Here is a 13,803-nt window from a genome sequence, read left to right as displayed (position 1 = left end):
CTGCTCAAATAATGAGGCAGCGCATTTAAACCTTCCGGGCAGCGCAGGGGTTAATAAGGTCCAGCCACCGCAAATTCCTGGCCAGCCCGAGTCTGACATCCAGGAATCCCTTTCAACTCAAAGCTACATCACGGATAACACCATACCAGTCTCTGGAAGTTCTCCCTACTTACCACTTCGATTGTCAGCTCCTGGGGGCAGGCACTCCTTTTCCTAATGCTTACTTTTATATCTGCAGCGTTTATTCCCATTATGATGTCACGTGTATTAGGCGAGGTCCCCTGCGGCCGCGGCGGCGTACGCGGCGCACACAAGGTACGGCCCTATCATGGAGCCGGCCCCAGTGGCTGCCTGCGCGCCCCGGCACGATGCACGACCACATTTTGCAGAGGCGAGGATTTTGTCTTTGGTAGTGGCGACGGAGCGCTGGTCGCGTCACGGCGGCGCGTTCAGCCAATGAGCCAGCCGCGTGACGTCATGGCCGGGCCCCCCCCCCCCCCCGCCACGCTGGGATGGCGGCTTCTAGCAGACGCTGCTAATCCCTGCTGGGCGGTGAGCAAATAAAATAACAAGCCCAGTGACACCCGAAGCTGGTTTCCAACATCGGAAGCGTATCCATACAATAACCACAGCGCTACTCTACATCCCTGAAGGTACGGGGAGGTTTCATCTCTCTCGGCCAAAACCATGGGTTGCTTTTCCCATGACAACCTGCACCGGTGTTAACGGTGAACACAACATGCTAATTATTTAACCCGTGTTTCTTTAACCCTTTCACACACCCCCGGCACACTGCTGTGCTCCTGTTGGATAAGATAAGCTCCTCCTTAGCGTAAAACAGCACTACAGATTGCATTGATTGCTATTTAAACATGTTGTTTCAAGTTTGAAGCAAGGGGGTCTCCGGAAGCTGACCCCTGTTAATTTCAGCTCCGGGGATCCCCTGCTTCCAAAAATACTGACCTCCATAGGGGTTGCTGGTATCTCTGCAAGCAGGGAACTTGTGTGCCTAACATAATGGTGTTGTTTAAATGTCCCGCATCACGCAGGCCAATAGGAAGCCGTGATGTCATCCCTCGCGGCTTCCTATTGCTTCACGTGACTGGGGACTTTAAACTGCACGGAGATACCGTCACCGATATGGAGGTAAGTATCTCTGGAAGCAGGGGGTCCCCAGAGCTGAAATTAATGGGGTTCAGTTCCGGAGACCCCCTTTCCCCCGTTTCAATCCTACACCATAAAATGTAAAATAAAGGAAGCAATTGAACCTGTACTGCTGCTTTAAACGCAACCATCCCACTTCTAATTAATCAACAGGTTCACGCAGAATTCAGAGATTTCTAACCCCAGGAGAGAGGCGGCAATGACTTCTGCAGTAGCAATAAGCTGGGAAGTACATATATTTCTGCTCTTTGTTTTTTTAGATTTTTTTCACTATATTTACAAGGAACCCCGACCCTCTCTAATAGCGCGTCTGAGATCAGATGCATTGTAATGAACCCCAACCCTCTCTAATAGCGTGTCTGAGATCAGATGCATTGAAGGAACCCCAACTCTCTCTAATAGCGTGTCTGAGATCAGATGCATTGTAATGAACCCCAACCCTCTCTAATCGCGTCTGAGATCAGATGCATTGTAAGGAACCCCAACCCTCTCTAATAGCGCGTCTGAGATCAGATGCATTGTAAGGAACCCCGACACTCTGTAATAGCGCGTCTGAGATCAGATACATTGTAAGGAACCCCAACGCTCTCTAATAGCGTGTCTGAGATCAGATGCATTGTAAGGAACCCCAACGCTCTCTAATAGCGTGTCTGAGATCAGATGCATTGAAGGAACCCCAACTCTCTCTAATAGCGCGTCTGAGATCAGATGCATTGTAAGGGACCCCAACCCTCTCTAATAGCGTGTCTGAGACCAGATGCATTGAAAAGAACCTCAATCATCTCTAATAGCGCGTCTGAGGTAACATGCATTGTAAGTTCTTCTGTATTTGGTACAATTTTAATATTACCTGAAAATTACAGGGAACCCTTTAGGGATGTCCGGGGAACCCAAGGGTTCTTAGAAGCCCTGGTTGAAAAACACTGAGCTAAGTTGCCAATCAATCCATTCTCCTGTGATCAATCGGCGAAGATTCGGCTTGGGGGTTCACTAAATGGCTGTCAGTGCAGCAGAAGAGGACCAAAGATGCGAAGTTCTGTGGGGAAGATCATGGGACCAGGCAGTCACTAGATACAATTGGTGCACTGCTAGAAAGAGGTCAGGGCTCAAAAAGGGGTGTGTCAGAGCCGGTTTCAGAAGAGGAAGGGGGTGTGACTATGTAACATTTGCATAGTTACATAGTAGATGAGGATGAAAAAAGACGTACGTCCATCAAGTTCAACCTATGCTAAATTTAGACAGCAGATACTTTATCCTATATCCGTACTTATTGATCCAGAGGAAGGCAAACAAAAAACCCCAGTGTCACATCATCCAATGATATCTCATAAGGGCACAAATAAATTCCTTCCTGACTCCAAGAATTAGCAATCGGATTAATCCCTGGATCAACATCCTTCCCATGTATACTTATTTGGTATATCCCTGTATACCTTTCCTATCTAAAAAGACATCCAACTTTTTTTTTTAACAAATCTATTGTATCTGCCATCACAGTCTCCATGGGTAATGAATTCCAAATTTTAACTGCCCTTACTGTAAAGAACCCTTTCCTTTGTTGCTGGTGAAATCTCCTTTCCTCCAACCTTAAGGGATGCTATAGGGACAAAAAATACTTGTTACAGTATAATACTGTACAAGTATTTTCCCATAGTATAGAACTGATTTATTAAAACACACACATGTGGGCTATTGCTTGAACGGCAGCCATCTGATTAATGGCTTCTGGGCCACTGGTCCTTCAAAGCACAGAGAAAAAGTAATAGGAAATAAAGACGAGATCATTAGGGAAAGATGGAAGAGCTTTCTTATGCAAGACGTCCTCGTTAGATGTTCAGCTCAGTGAGGAGTCTGCAGGAGGCCGTCCCCAAGCGAATTTTCTGCCCTTTGTAGCAAATCGTTGGCACATGGGATTTTGCATTAAAAGACATAAATAAACACTGAAAGGTTCTGTCCAAGCACAGTGTGTATTTATAGGTTTGAAGCAGGGGGTCTCCCATTCATTTCTGCTCCGGGACCCCCTGCAGCCAGAGATACTTGCCTCTGTAGGGGGTGCCGATATCTCTCTTCAGTTTAAATGTCCCGGTCACGTGGGCCAATAGGAAACTTCACCGGATGATGTCATGGCTTCCTATTGGCCGGCGAGACACGGGACATTTAAAGCCGCAATTCCGAGAACCCCAGATAGCCGGAGCTGCTTCCGGCACCCCCTTCCGAGGTAAGCATCTGGGGGAGCAGGGGGTCCCCGGAGCTGTAATCAACACGGTTCAATCAGTCCCTGCTTCAGCACAGGTCGCTCTTTGACTGAGCCTCTGATTGAGCCACCTGTGCTGAAGCTGGGATATCCTGAAAACCTGACCTGATGGGGGAGAAGGGGGGGGGGGTGACTGGAGTTGAGCCCCCCCATGACCCCTGCTACAGCTAAAAAGAACTAGTGTCAGTCTCTACTCCTAGCGCCATCACACTTAAGATGTGTGTATGTGTATTTGCAGACAATAGTATACACATTTTGTGCTGCAGGATATAGTAGCGCAATAAGTGGCAGTGAAAGGGTTAAGGAGGAGGAGGAGTGGCTCAGTGAGTAAAGACACTGACTGACACCAAGAGTTTGAAGCAGGGGAGCCTGGTTCAATTCCTGGTGTCGGCTCCTTGTGACCTTGGGTAAGTCTCGCTATCCACCTTTAAGACCCACCTGAAGACACACTTGCTTAAAGAAGCATATGAGTAGCACTGGATAATCATGGACACATGACACATAAAGCTTAGCCCCTGCAGACACACTTACTAGTATTCCCTCCTACTGTCTCTGTACGTTCTCCCTACCTACCAATTAGATTGTAAGCTCCTCGGAGCAGGGACTCCTTCCTTAATGTTACTTTTACAGTATGTCTGAAGCACTTATTCCCATGATCTGTTATTTATATTATTTGTTATTTATATGATATGTATTACTACTGTGACGCGCTATGTACATTTATGGCGCTATATAAATAAAGACATATAATACAAGTCACTTTATCTCCTTGTGCCTCAGGTGCCAAAAAATAGATTGTAAGCTCCACGGGGCAGGGACCTCAGCCTGCAAAATGTCTCTGTAAAGCGCTGCGTAAAACTAGCAGCGCTATACAAGAACATGCTATTATTATTATTAACATTTTGATGTTCTATCTTCTTAATGTAAAATGCGGTTAAGTCCATTAAACATCAAAATGGGTCACGCACGCGTTCCTGCTCGGAGAGTTTACAATCCAATGTTTTTGGTGCCTTGGAGACGGGGAGATAAAGTGACTCGTTCAAGATCCCTCTACGGGAAACAGAAACCAATTCTCCCGATTTATGATGGAGACCCCCAGAATCTGCTGGAAAACTTATCATTCCTCTGAAAAAGGGTTGCCCCACCCAAATGCCAGGAAATTGAAAAAAAAAAGAAATTCTTCCGTAGTTTCCCCATGAAATCTCCGTAAAAAGATATTCCAGATTATGACTCTTAAAACAGCAATCCAGGTTTAATTTTTATTTTATTACTGGATTGAAGCAGGGGGACCACCCCCCCCCCCCCCCCAGAGCTGAACTGTGTTTAATTTCAACTCCGGGGACCCCCTGCTTCCAGAGATACTGACCTCCGCAGGGGGTGCCGGTACCCCTTGCAGGCAGGGAACTTGTGTGCCTAACATAATGACGGCGTTTAAATGTCCCACGTCACGTCGGCCAATAGGAAGCCGTGATGTCATCCGTTGCAGCTTCCTATTGGCCCGCGTGACTAGGACCTGTTAAATTGGCCAGAGATACCGGCACCCCCTACAGGAGGTATCTCAGGAAGCAGGGGGTCCCCGGAGCTGAAATCAACGCGATTCAACTCCGGAGATCACCCTCCTTTTCATAACAAAAAACAATGAATAAAAAATGAAATTGGATTGCTGCTTTGAAGCCCGGGTCCTCACTCAGCACAGGACAGAGCAGAAGTTCTCTACTAACCACACATTGCCCTTTTAGGCTGATACAACTTGCGTATTTGCCGACACAAAAGGGAACAAAACCAATTCCAAGGTCACTGGGTGGATGGTGGCAGATTTTTTTGGGGGGGAATACAAAGAGTTACAACATTGCCCAGGAACCCCCCTCCCCACCCCCAAAACACATCCCGATATCTTTATCAAACCTCCATGGCAGCAAAAGGGGTGATGGTACAATCCATGATACCTAGCTAGAAAAAAAAAAAAGAGTTTATATTGTCAATGAACGGGTCATTTTTATGCTGTCAAAGTGATTCCGTGCATATACACTTTAACCCTTTAGAGATCTCCATATTTTCTTCAGCACTATATAAAATTACTACCGGTGTCCCTTCCAAGGCCGCGGCCATACTTAGCGCGATGGTGCGCGCGCGCTGAGAACAAAAGGCCGTACCTCTATGAGCCAGGCCATAGAGCGCACGACCGCGCAATTTTTCGCGCGACAATTTTTTTGATTTTGCCACGCGCCGGCCGGCTCATGTGCGCGGGTTCTGTCAATGAGGGCGAATTGCTCACGTGACGTCACCGCCACGCCTCCCCGTTGCGTGGTGTCCTCCAGATCCCCAGGCCACGGGTCGCCTCTGCAGTAGGCGCGCACGTCGCCCGCACGTCTACTATATCCGAGGTGTATGGAGTAATGTTTTTGCGGTCTGCGTCTTGCCTACTCTCTCTCACTACCTCCTTTGGTCTCCACCAATGGACTTCTTCCAACACCCACAAGGTTGTCCACTTCTTTCTCAATCTCTCCATTCCCACTCTCTGCCCATCACAGCCTCATCTCATTATCCATCTCTCTCACATTCCCCACACTTAACTTCCAGTTTCTTCTCATTATACTCACAACCTGATTTCCATTGACCAAGGAGTGGCTCAGTGAGTAACGACACTGACTGACACTGAGATTGCTGCAGAGGAGCCTGGTTCAATTCCTGGTGTCGGCTCCTTGTGACCTTGGGCAAGTCACTTTATCTCCTTGTGCCTCAGGCAACCAAAAACATAGATTGTAAGCTCTACAGGGCAGGGACCTGTGCCTGCAAAATGTCTCTGTAAAGCGCTGCGTTCAATTAACAGCGCTATACAAGAACATATTATTATTATTATTATTATTATTTGGAATTCATCTTCAAGTCTAAATTTTCTTCACAACTACCCTTCTCTAACCAAACAGCTTTGTCACACATGGCCACTCTGTCCGTGCCATGCTCATCCTGAATGCCAACACATGGCTCTCCAACGCTGACTAAACCCGCATTACATTTTAGGGTAAGAGGTAAAGTTAGGGTTTTAAGATAAGGGCTCCGATTATGGTTTGTAGAGTAAGGGCTAACTAAGGTTAAGGGTTTGAAGGGTATGGGCCAAGGTTTAGCTTTTTAGGGTAATGGAGTTAAGGGTTGGGGCTTTAGGGTAAGGGGTTAAGGTTTATAGGGTGAAGATTAGCGTTAGCATTAGGGTTTTAGGCATAGGGTAAGGACTTAACGTTAGGGGCTTTTAGAAGCTTAAGGGGTAAGGTTAGGGGTTACCTTCGCGGCGAGCTGCCCTTGGTGGTCGATCAGCGGTGGCAGGTTGGCTGCGGCGTCCTAGACCCGCCGCCTGTATATTAGACTGGTGGAATTACAGCTTTCAAGCATCAATCTGTCTTTCACCAGTTGTGTTTTTTACATTCTTTATTGAACACGTTACTCCCCCCCCCCGCCCCCCCTCCCCCCCTGTTCTCAAATCACATCTGGGCTGTTTACATATGTTTGAGGAAGTTTACTGTAAAGTTTAAGAAGCGGAGAGCTGCCCGCAGCTATTGAACACATTTTTATAGGGGTCACGAGGCTGCCTGAATGTAAGTAAACCATTTGTGCCTCTAGTTAGAAGGCTGTAAAGCAGATATAATAACTGCACACAAAACTATCACTCAAGATAATCTAGTAGGGTTATGCAATGTTCACCGAAAAGATGTCGTGACCGGCATTACCAAATCGGTGTTAGCGCGTTAGCTAGCGGTTTTACTAGATTGGCTGAAATGGTTTTGCCGATTTTGGATCCGCCGGTTCCTTTGGTCGGTGGAAATCCGCAGACCAAAAGAACCGGGCGATCCAAGGTGGATCCAAATCTGCTAACAAAATTCCGTCCATCTCCAGTAAAACTGCGGTCTAATGAGCGGACACCGATAACACCGTTACGAGATCCACTTTCTTCCTTCTATCGCTGACAGTCTACATGGCAGATTAATCCGCGATCAAGTTGTTAAAAATCCGTATTTAGATTACATCCCAGCGGGGAGATTTTTGAACAACCCTACGGTGCTGATTTCCTATTCAGTATGGAATGTATTTGCCCGTCTCTAAGTTTGACTACCTCCCAATAGTTACTGTATAGTCCAACTGCATTTGATCAAAATGTGTCCCAGTAGGTGGCTCCCGACTGCTTTGAAATCCCATTAGCCCATGTGGCCTATAAGTAAAGTTTTTTTGGGGGGTGGGGTGCTGTAGCCCCCTGAATTACAACATGAATCTACTGAGCCAGATCGCCGGCTTTCTGATTTCCCAATCCTATTTTTTAGGGCAGTCCGGCGTATTGCAAAACTGTCCCAGATTTTCTGTGAATCCCGATGTTTTGGAGGATTAACGGCTTCAGACTTCAAAGGGGTTCAAAAAATCATCACTTTCCCATACCACGCCCAATAGCTCTTCAGCCCTACTGATTTTGTCGGTCGCCATCGCAGCATATTGCTGGTTCCGGCGGACCTGTCCGGGTTGAGCCTTCCATACATTTGGTAGGTTTAAGATTTGCATGTTCCCCCCCCCCTTCAACATTTATACAGTACGAGTGGTAATTGATCAATCGTTGAGTTGCTGTCGAAGAACAATGAGATGGATTGATGTTTCCTCTGTGGGCTCTCCACACATTACATTCCAGAGGTATGAGTCTCAGCAGGGAGGCAAAGACTCCATGTTATCACACCGAAGATTGAAAGAGCTTCTCTCGCAGGGTCTTTCAAGTAAATGTTTGAAATGTGGCAGATAAGACACTTCCATTCCTGTCTGCTTCTGGTAAATGATACAAGAATTTGTGGTATGGGGAAAGCAGGGGGGGGGGGGATGCTAATCACGCTTAACTCAATAAAAACAAATACAGGTCAGACCTCCGGGGGTGTCTGCTTACTATTCTTCCAACCCCCCCTCCCTGCCCCTTGGGATTTAAGCCCTTATCATGGGAACCTCTCCAGATTCAGCTAGTCTTTCATGTCCCCGCTTAATGGGATAGTGATCGAATAACATGGCTTCCAGGAAGCGGATAGCTTCTACTGTTGAGTTAACTGGCCATGCTCTTCTCTAACCCGGGCTGTGCTGAAAAGTTGTGTAATGCAGCAGGCAGAAGTGGATAAGGCGAAAAGAGTGACTCCCTGCGAGTGCTTATTTGCATATCATTACCCAGAATCCGTGGCTGCAGTGGAAGCACTGTTTGCTAAGCGGTAATGGGGAAACACAGGGTTGCAGACCTGTCTGAGACGTGCAAATGCACCACAAGTGGGATTTTTATTTACTGTGCACTGTTGAGTAAGGCCTGGGTCCCGCGGCATCCGGAGGCGCATGCGCGTCACTTACCAGACCGGAGTTCCTCCCCAGCTGGCCCCAGTCCCTCCTCGCTGCAAGGCTCGCTGGGCACTGTGACGCGTCAGCCAGCAGGGGAAGCACGAGGATCGTGATCCCAAGCGGCAACGCGTCACGTGGCCTCGCAGTGAGACAATGAGGAGGAGAGCTGTCTAGAGCTACGGGAGGGAAGTCTGTACATAGCACCCCCCTCCCTCCTCTGGTGCCCGTTTCTCAGGCTGCCCCTGCTCCGGGAGGGGGGCTCCGTGTGCTTCCCTGTGTGCTGATCCTCCCCCACGTGTGACTGTGTCTACTTCCCCGTGTGCTGATCCTCCCCCACGTGTGACATTGTGTGTGTACTTCCCTGTGTGCTGATCCTCCCCCACGTGTGACTATGTCTACTTCCCTGTGTGCTGATCCTCCCCACGTGTGACTGTGTGTACTTCCCTGTGTGCTGATCCTCCCCCACGTGTGACTGTGTGTGTACTTCCCTGTGTGCTGATCCTCCCCCACGTGTGACTGTGTGTGTACTTCCCCGTGTGCTGATCCTCCCCCACGTGTGACTGTGTGTGTACTTCCCTGTGTGCTGATCCTCCCCCACGTGTGGCTGTGTGTGTACTTCCCTGTGTGCTGATCCTCCCCAACGTGTGACTGTGTATACTTCCCCGTGTGCTGATCCTCCCCCACGTGTGACTGTGTGTGTACTTCCCTGTGTGCTGATCCTCGCCCACGTGACTGTGTGTACTTCCGTGTGCTGATCCTCCCCCACGTGTGACTGTGTGTGTACTTCCCTGTGTGCTGATCCTCCCCCACGTGTGACTGTGTGTGTACTTCCCTGTGTGCTGATCCTCCCCCACGTGTGACTGTGTGTGTACTTCCCTGTGTTCTGATCCTCCCCCACGTGACTGTGTGTGTACTTCCCTGTGTGCTGATCCTATACACTCTCTCTCTCTCCCCCACTCTCTCTCTCTCCCACACTCTCTCTCCCCACACTCTCTCTCTCTCTCCCCACACTCTCTCTCTCTCCCCACTCTCTCTCTCCCCATTCTCACTCTCTCTCTCCCCACTCTCTCTCTCCCCCACACTCTCTCTCCCCCACACTCTCTCTCTCTCTATCCCCCACACTCTCTCTCCCCACTCTCTCTCTCTCTCTCCCCTACACTCTCTCTCTCTCCCCCACACTCTCTCTCTCTCCCCACACTCTCTCTCTCTCTCCCCACTCTCTCTCTCCCCATTCTCACTCTCTCTCTCTCCCCACTCTCTCTCTCCCCCACACTCTCTCTCTCCCTCATATATGAAACACATATGTATTTGGAGCACTATATGTACGTACATATTTATTTAGGTAGCGCCAGCCGCACAATGCTTTACAATACACGGGAATAAATCATATAACACACAATGGGACTACGCGCTTCAGACATAAAACAATAGGAAAAGGGGTCCCTGCCCCAAAGAGCTTACAATCTAAGTGTAAAATATTTGGGAAACTTGTGTGAGACATGAAGGCGCTGGGTCTGCCATCTCAATGTATTCTTCATCGTTTATTCCCTTTATTCATCCTTTATTCATTTTAGAATTATGAAACATTTACATATTATTTTGGGGGGAAAACGATGTAATTGATGAATGCATCCGACTTTTTTGTTGAAACTTTGAAGTAATAAATCTACAATTTAGAGCTGACAGTGTACGCAGCGCATTACATAACATTTTTGCAGACACAGTGGGCCCCTGTTCCAAAGAGCTTAACATCTAATGCTGGTGTTTAAAGCTGCAGACCAAGCAATATCCTACATGTGGGTATTATTTTTAATAAATCAGTTCTGTACTATGAGAAAATAATTGTAGCATTTTTTTTAAAAACCACTCCGAGTTACATTTTTAATGTGTAACAAGCATTTTTGTTTCTATAGCAACCATTTACAAAGTCACACTCCCTTCCCCTTCTGAAAAAGTCTCTGGCACACCCCTTTTTGAGCCCTGCCCTCTCTCTAGCAGTGCACCAATTGTATCTAGTGACTGCCTGGTCACATAATCTTCCCCAAAGAACTTTGCATCTTTGTTCCTCTTCTGCTGCACTGACAACCATTTAGTGAACCTCCTGAGCCGAATCTTCGTTCACAGGAGAACGGCTCGGTCGGCAACTTAGCTAATTACTTATCATTGTGTGGATTGTATTGACGCACATATTAAAGGGGGAAAATTGAAATAAACAAAATGGCAACTTGGGACTGCTGCTTTAAGGCACAGGGAGATAAAGGGGCTGACAGGTGAGAACAGACCATAATTTACAGTGGGTTCACCCACCAAGCTTCTCCTTCAACCTAGATTTCCAGAATAATTGTAAGTATGTATATCTTCATTTATATAGCACCCACAGTATACTCAGTGCTCTACAAAGACAATACAGTATGGGGAATTATAATACAATAAGCGCAACAAAATCAGACAATAGGAAAGAAAATCCCTGCCCTGGAGAGCTTACAATCTAAGTGGTAGGTTGGGAGACATACAGAGGCAGCAGGTGAGGGAATAAGTGCACTAGATGGCAGTGCTTGGCCACAATGGTTGGAGGGAGTGGCTGCAGGACAGTAGCCATGAGTCCAAGATATTGGGATGTTTCATGTAAGAGGTGGGTTTTAAGGTTTGTCTTGAAGATGGGGAGAGAAAGTGCTTGGAGTATACTGAGTGTGAGGGAGTCCCACCATGAGGGAAAAGGGATTAAGGCGAGAGAGCACAGTAGAGGTGAAAAGGGTGGAGGGGAGACAGTTATGGATAGAGCGCAGGAGACGAGCAAAGCGAGAGATCAGAGCCGATATGTAGGAAGGAGCAGATGAGCAGAGAGCTTTGAAGGTAAAGAGGAGAACTTTGTGGGTGATCTGAACTTGATGGGGAGCCAGGAGAGGGATTTAAGGGGGAGGTGAGCAGAGACGGTTTTGGGAAAAAGTGAAATTATTCTAGCAGCAGAATTTTGGATAGATGGCAAAGGGAAAAGTTGTGGGGCAGAACATTGGCCCATTGGAGCCTACATATGAAGAATATTTGCCTGCAGTTGTGCTAGGACCTGAAATGTGTTAACCCACTCTGTCTTGCTTCCGGCATCTTGCCACTTGGAAAGGAACGATGGCCACAGCTTGCGTGTGAGGACGATACACCTGCAGTAGAACATTCACTGCAGTATCTCACGTCAAACAGCATGGTGGTTTAACTATATATTTAACTGGAAATAGGAGTGTGGTTAGAAGCCCCAGGCAGCAGCTGTAATAGCTGGTAACACTGGTTAGAAGTCCAAATGATTGGGGAGCGCAGGTGTATGCAAAATAAGGAAAACATACAAAATATAGTGCAATATGTCGAAGACAATAATGTGAAGTGAGTCTTGGGTTCTGTGAAATGGGTACTCACAAATTCCTAGTTCTTTAAAAGTGTGTCCCAGTAATAATTGGCAATCGGCTATCTTTATATCTTCTGTCACAGAGTGTCTTTAACCCTTGGAGTCTGGTCACCTTCCTTGATAGAATAAAAAAGCCCAATGTAGTGTGAAGTTGTATAAAATGTATCTATGAAACAAGGTAGAAATACACTCACATGGTTTCAATGTAAAAAGCGCATTTAAGAACAATACACAGAGCGGCGACGAGTCAGGATGTCTGCGCGTTCTCTCTGCTCGGTCCGCGTTGCTCACTCCCGTCCCTCACTTCCGGATAAAATTTCTCGGCTGACTTTCGATAGCTGCTTTAATGAGTGTACTGTATATACATCACGGGGCCTATAGAACCTGATGCTGAAATTAAAAGTCAGCAGCTATAACTGGTAGAGGATACCATTAAAATGCGGGCTTCTGAAACATGGAAGGGAGGAGCCGAGTTGTGATGTCACTGCCTTAGAAACGGGTGCTCCTTGCAAACATGGGCATCTCCCTGTGCTCCAGGCGCTACAATTAGATTGTAAGCTCTTCAGGGGGTGGACTCGCTGCGCCTGCAAAATTCTAAATATTTATTTATTTATTTATAAAATATTTTACCAGGGAGTAATACATTGAGAGTTACCTCTCGTTTTCAAGTATGTCCTGGGCACAGAGTAAAACAAATAATACATGGTTACAAGTACAGTTACATAAATGAACAGGGTATACATCATATACAAGACATTGCGTGCACAGTTAAAGAAAATATATATTATGAGCGTATGAAACAGTTACAGACCAGGTTAAAATGTGAGGCAGCTTTAGATTTGAAAGAGCTTAAACTGGTGGTGGATGTGAGAATCTCTGGTAGGTTGTTCCAGTTTTGGGGTGCACGGTAAGAGAAGGAGGAACGGCCAGATACTTTGTTGAGCCTTGGGACCATGAATAGTCTTTTGGAGTCTGATCTCAGGTGATAGGTGCTGCATGTGGTAGGGGTGAGGAGCTTGTTCAGGTAGCTGGGTAGCTTGCCCAGAAAGTATTTGAGGGTGAGACAGGAAAGGTTAACTTTGCGCCTAGACTCTAGTGATGACCAATCTAGTTCTTTGAGCATTTCGCAGTGATGTGTGTTGTAGTTGCATTGGAGAACAAAACGACAAATTGAGTTGTAGAGGGTGTCAAGTTTGCTAAGGTGGGTTTGAGGAGCCGAGCCATATACTATGTCTCCATAGTCAATAATTGGCATTAGCATCTGCTGGGCGATACGCTTTCTGACCAGGAGACTTAGGGAGGATTTGTTCCTGTAAAGTACCTCTAGTTTGGCTTAGATCTTGGTTGTCAGGGTATCAATATGCTGCTGCGTATTTAGTCCAGGGTTGCCACTACTCCGGGTTTGACCCGGAGACTATGGGTTTTGGGCACGTACCTCCGGGCTACGGGTTTAGCCTGTTAATCTCCGGGTGGCGGCGGGGGTGCAGAGGCGGCCCCGGCATCCTACTGCATCTCCCCCTGCAAATCCCGTGAAGATGGTTGCCCGGCGTCAAATGACGGCGTTGCCATGACAATGGAACGCTACGTGATGGCACGACGCTACGTTGCCATGACAACTTGATGCCGCGTAACGTCATCACGTCGCATA

The 13,803-nt window shown here is 47.3% G+C and overlaps 1 protein-coding gene across 3 annotated transcripts in view; it reads right to left on the bottom strand.

Annotated features, from left to right (window-relative positions):
* CASS4 (Cas scaffold protein family member 4) overlaps window positions 1–13,803 on the bottom strand; it is a 56,819-nt gene that overhangs the window by 38,445 nt on the left and 4,571 nt on the right. The window contains exon 1 of one of the 3 annotated variants that reach the window (XM_075571615.1): window positions 6,698–6,820. The exons of the other annotated variants lie outside the window; for them this stretch is intronic. The gene's annotated coding sequence lies outside the window, so the exon portion shown is untranslated. Of the gene's footprint in view, window positions 1–6,697; window positions 6,821–13,803 lie in introns of those variants that run through there. 3 annotated transcript variants of the gene reach the window in all.

The sequence above is a fragment of the Ascaphus truei genome, chromosome 15 (assembly GCF_040206685.1).
Source record: "Ascaphus truei isolate aAscTru1 chromosome 15, aAscTru1.hap1, whole genome shotgun sequence".
NCBI classification, from domain to species: Eukaryota; Metazoa; Chordata; class Amphibia; order Anura; family Ascaphidae; genus Ascaphus; species Ascaphus truei.
This window is presented reverse-complemented; position numbering and strand designations above follow the sequence as displayed.